This window comes from Cibotium barometz, chromosome 6, assembly GCF_041138505.1.
Source record: "Cibotium barometz isolate CiBa-2024 chromosome 6, ASM4113850v1, whole genome shotgun sequence".
In the NCBI taxonomy this organism is placed as follows: domain Eukaryota; kingdom Viridiplantae; phylum Streptophyta; class Polypodiopsida; order Cyatheales; family Cibotiaceae; genus Cibotium; species Cibotium barometz.
The window spans coordinates 16343788-16349170 of NC_141051.1; the positions used below are offsets into that span (position 1 = coordinate 16343788).

At 40.6% G+C, this 5383-nt stretch overlaps 1 pseudogene; it reads right to left on the reverse strand.

Moving 5' to 3' along the window:
- Nucleotides 1-261: 261 nt before the first annotated feature.
- LOC147637453 (uncharacterized) lies at nucleotides 262-1740 on the reverse strand (annotated as a pseudogene).
- Between the last annotated feature and the right edge of the window lie 3643 nt (nucleotides 1741-5383).

Sequence of the window (5383 nt, forward strand, 5' to 3'; positions counted from 1 at the left end):
ATAATTGGATGGCATACTATTTTACACAGCTTTCTATCTAACAAGTATGTTAAAAATTGAATGGCATACTATTGTACACAGCTTCAATGTACCTCAGGATAAGACAAACAGCTTTTTGTTAAATGAGTGTGGGTCAATTGGAAGTTTGATTGCTCGTTCAAGATGCATCGCTATCAAGGCCTCCGACTTGTAATCCCACAACTCGTAGGTTTGCTTGTCTTTAGGTGCATAGAAGAACCCTTTCACAGTAAACAACCTCGTTCAATGGCATTCTCCCATCCTTCCTTTGTAGATCTCTTTGCAAAGATCTTTCTCCTTTGTGCATTTTAGAATGTAAAAGTCCGCATTCTCTAGATTTCTTTTTTCAGCTATTACCGCAAAATTGTCTCCTACAAGAAGGACATCACTAAGGGTATCATGGTGCCCTTCGTAGGTGGCCTCCTCATCAATGTTTGCAATGTTAACATCAATGCCAACATTGTCTTCTTCAGTGCCAGCTACCAATGGTTCAAGGGAAATGTAGTCCCAGCTATGAATATGAGATGGATTATTGCACCTATGCCATAAGATTTCCACACAATTACTACAATAACATGTAATAACTAACGTACCCTCAATGATGTTGGATTGTGCTGAGAGTATGCAAAGACTGAATGTAGGAATCTTGTGTTTGTTACATCCTTGACATTCCATGCCTCATCTCTATCAATATCACCCAACTTTATCTCCCAAAAGACTCTACTAGTGTACCGAGCTTGCGATTCATATGTGGACTTGGCTCCAGTGGTGAGTGTTTCTTGCAAAAACTTTACGCCATCAACTGCACATTGGAGCTTAGCACCATTAGTCTTGAGTTGTTCATGAGTTAGTGCTCTCTTCACCACCACAGCCCCTGCACCGTCGTGCTCTCCCTTTCCCCATGACCAAAGCCAAAGAAATTCCAAGTCATTTGCAAACCTGTGATGGCAGTGTACCTGGAAACAAAGTAGAAAGGCCTTTTTGCTTTGAATTGAGACAAAGCACCATCAGACCAAACCCAATAACGTTGTAGGGGAATACCATAGGGTAATAGCCAATTATAATGTAGCATGAAACAATGTTGCACAAAATGGGTATCATGCTTCTTATCATCAGAGATATAAAAGTGAATCATTTTGTGGATGTCACCTGCAATACAAAAGTATGTAATATGCACAAATATGGACACTTGGCTTGAATACCAGTGCATTGACTATATCTCATTGTGCTCCTTAAAAGAGTAATTCTCAGCAAAGTCTACAACAGATATTACATCTTCGAGAAAATTGGACAGGCAATCTTTGTATTGCTCAGCTTGCCACTTGTACACAAAATTATGTTTGATAAACTTTTCGAGATGGTCATTGAACATTTGATTCAGTGCCTTACATAACATTTCCTTGTGTATTAACTCTTTCCTCTTCTTTGTCTTGCCATCATCAGTGGTTCCACAATCTATGTCCTGAAAGATTTTCACGATGACAAGTCGACCAACATATGCAGATTTAGCTGGACAAACTACTATGTTTCGAGGACCATAGATAGTGCAACTCCCCATCAGACACTTCAAAGCATGGAAAATAGTACGTTCAACTTTGGAACATAGGATGGACTCCCATGCGCTTGTGATGCTCTTGTAGGACTTCTCTTTAGCCTTACACCCACCTGGCTGCTGAGAACCCACATTACAAATGACACAATCACATTGACATGCCTTGCCATGCAACCCAAAAGTAGATCCTCTAATCTGGTTCAACGCATCTTTTAAGAATGACATCTAAACATGTGTTATGCAGCAGAACAAGTGTATCTATCCTTGAGCTTGCGCACAAAGTATGGCTTTAATTTCTCAAAAGCTTGTTGATGAACTGGTGCCTGTGGATGCATCTCCTTAAGCAACAAATATAGTTCAACCAGCAATACAAAACCATCATAGCAAGTTAAACATTTGGTTTGAAACTGGTTTGTAGTTATAGGTTCCTAGGTGTATGCAGTTGGTTCACCAATCGGTATCTTATTGGTTTAACATTAATATCATATTGTTTCAAAACTGGTATTGTCTAAAGCAAAGTTGATCTTTATCTTATATCTCGTGATGAAGCCAACAACGACAACGACAACGACAATAGTGATGGAGGAGCCCCGGGCACCCACCCCCATCAACAACCCCCACCTTCATCTATCCCCCCCCCTCGTCAACCTCCTCCTCCTAGCTCCTCTCACCTCAACACAAGCACCCAATCACCCCCACCCAGCACCACCACACTCCCTCTCTTCCCCTCACAGTCCTCTGCACCCACTCACCTCCCAACTCTGCCTGCATCACCCACTCCTCCCTCACCTACCACTTAGGCCTACCCAAATCCATAATAGACTAACCCCCTCGACATCGGCCATGCCTCCCCCATTATTTACCACAACCCTTGACACCCTTGCGTCGTCATCGGCCACCCCTCCACCTTCGTCTCACAACCACCACCCAACATCCCCTCCCCCCAACCCTTGGAAGAAGGAGAAATCTCCCCATCACTAGCATGAGATCAGGAAGAGATTGACCCCCCGCTGAACCCAGTTAATTGGCGCATCATGAAGGTGAAAAAGCTACGATTAGATTGTGTATGTGAGTTCATATGAAAGGAATTTGATACTTATTACGAGGGCCAGGAATTCTTTTCAAAACTTGATTTGTGGATACGGTCATGATCATAAGCATGTGACCTACCATTGCATCAAGCATGGAATCTGTAAAGGGCCAGGGAAATGGGTGTGTGCGTGTGTGTGTGTGTGCACCCATTTTCTTGCTAGAAATTCTTATAATTGGAGGATATAGAATTCCCACCCACCATAAGAATTGAGTTTTTGATATTAGTTAGCAACAATGAGCTTTTGATGTCATTAAATTGTGAATATTATTTCTTAAGAGTGCATAATGATAAGGATGAAAACTTAAACAACTATACTACTTGGGAAGAAGTCTAGGACAAAAACATGGAAATGATACAAACAAGTTCTAATGAATGTAACAATATGCAAAGAAAAAACAAACAAGACTTTGATGAAGTAATTGAAAACATATTAAACATTGATTGTAAAAGGAGCACACATGACAACATAGAATTGAACAATATTGAATTTAATTTAGATTTAAAATTAGAGAGTTGAGGGAAAATAGAAAAACCATTCAATCCTACATCAAAGACCCTAAATATGCATGCCTAAAAAGGATTACCATAAAGAATATATAGAAAAGCTCATACAATGTGTGAAGCTTATAATTTAAGGTATTGTTAGAATTTACAACACAAACATCAACCTTATCATATGGAAAATCTATTGCACTCTTAATGGCCTATGCTTTTATAAGGCAATATACAACATTGTGGAACAACGATGCATTTTGTATGACATATCTTACTAGAAATGGAATCCTTGCCTTCTTTGAACTTAAAAAGATTAGACATGCTCTCTTCATCATATCTGTTAGAAATTGGGTGGGAGCCAATTCCAGTCGTATTCATACCAATGCACACTAAACTAGAGGTTTCCACAAATTGGTCTAGCTATATAGACCCCAAAATCTTAAGGTGATGGAGGACCTCTGGTCTATCCATTTTGTGGAAATCTTCTAGTGCTATGCTTGGCACCACTTTTTGTCAACAACCCCCTAGTGCCAACTTGTCCACTTTTTCTTAGCTCAGAGATTGAACTTGTCCATGTTTTCTTAGCTTAGAGGATCAACTTAGCTTCTCTAGTGGCTCAGACTTCAACCCTGATACCATATTGTGTGTGGGGAGCCAAGTCCCAAGAGGTCACCCATCCCAGTTGTGTTCACGCCAATGCATGCTTAACTGGAAGTTTCCACAAATTGGTCTACCCATCTAGAGCCCAAAAACTTAAGGTGATGGTGGACCTCCGATCTATCCATTTTGTGGAAATCTCCTAGTGCTATGCTTGGCACCACTTTTTCTCACAAAACTTCAAACTATTAGTTTTTAATACCATTGGTGGATAAAAATGATTGATATTAAACATAATCATAATACATAATACATAATTTGAATTAGTATATGATGACTTCCAACAAGATAGACGAAGAGACACCTAAAACAAACTAGAACACTAATGAACCGAAGTTTGCATGATTGCACTCAATAGAGGAGGGCATGCTCCTCTTCTCAAGTGTGAGAAGTGACCATAAGCAAGACTAGAGAGAAAACTTTTAATTATGATTATTATATTGATTATCCCTATCATTAGTCTTATTTTCAATTATATACATGAACTCCCTTTCACACTACACTTAAGTGTCCATGGGCATGGCCAACCTACTTCCTAGCCTTTGGCCCCTTTCACATACACTTAATCCCTTGGCCTTATGCCCAAAATGGACACGAGACCTTTTTAACTTTGATATAAACCCATGAGGTCTCGTCCTCGAAACCATAGATATACATGTGCTTTCTCACATAAATGGAGAATATCATCACTCATGTTAAGTATCATACTCATGCTTAAGCCAGGTATGTTGGAACAAAGACACGCTCCATAATGACGTGAGCCTAAGAAGCTTCCAACAAGCACTATGCATCCATAACCAGTGAGTATAGGGCTATCCAAAGTGAATTTCTAGAAATTTCCAGCAAACTAACTCATTGTTATCAAGCATCATTGGACCCCTCATGCATCTAACAACTCATCACCCTACCAATGTGGAGGCGGGTTGCCAAGAAGCTTCTTCCTTAGGTAATCCTTGCCATTTTGACTAAGTATCCCACCAATGTACGACTGTGAAGGACCCTTTTTCTAGTGCCCAAAATTATTTCCGGCACATAATCATCCCCTCCTCATTCATTGGTGATAGCTCATCTTGTACAAGCACTTCTGGCCCAAGAAATGCCTTTAGATGTGATACATGAACCACATCATGAATCTTTGAAGGTGATGGAAGCCCTAATTGGCAAGCAACCTTTACCAACACGCCTCAAAACCTTGTATGGCCCATAATGTCAAATGAGCTAACTTGGTGTTTATGTTGCCCTTAAGAGAACCATATCTAGTCTTGGGAATTCTTAAGAAGACCCAATCCCCTTTCTTGAATTCCAATGGCCTCGTATGAGCATTTGAATAGTGTCCCATCCTCTCTTGAGCTTGCTTCCTTGCAAGGCTCACACCTTGGGAGAAGTCCTCTAAGAATCAACCTCCCCAGCAAGACACGACTTTGAATGGCGGGATCAACAATGCCTAGGCACCTTTTGTGGCATAGCTGTATGATCACTCTCCAGGCCATCTTGGCCTGGGCAAGCCTCAACCACTAAACTTGACCAATGAAAACTCAGGAGAAGGCCCAGCAAGAAGTAATATAACA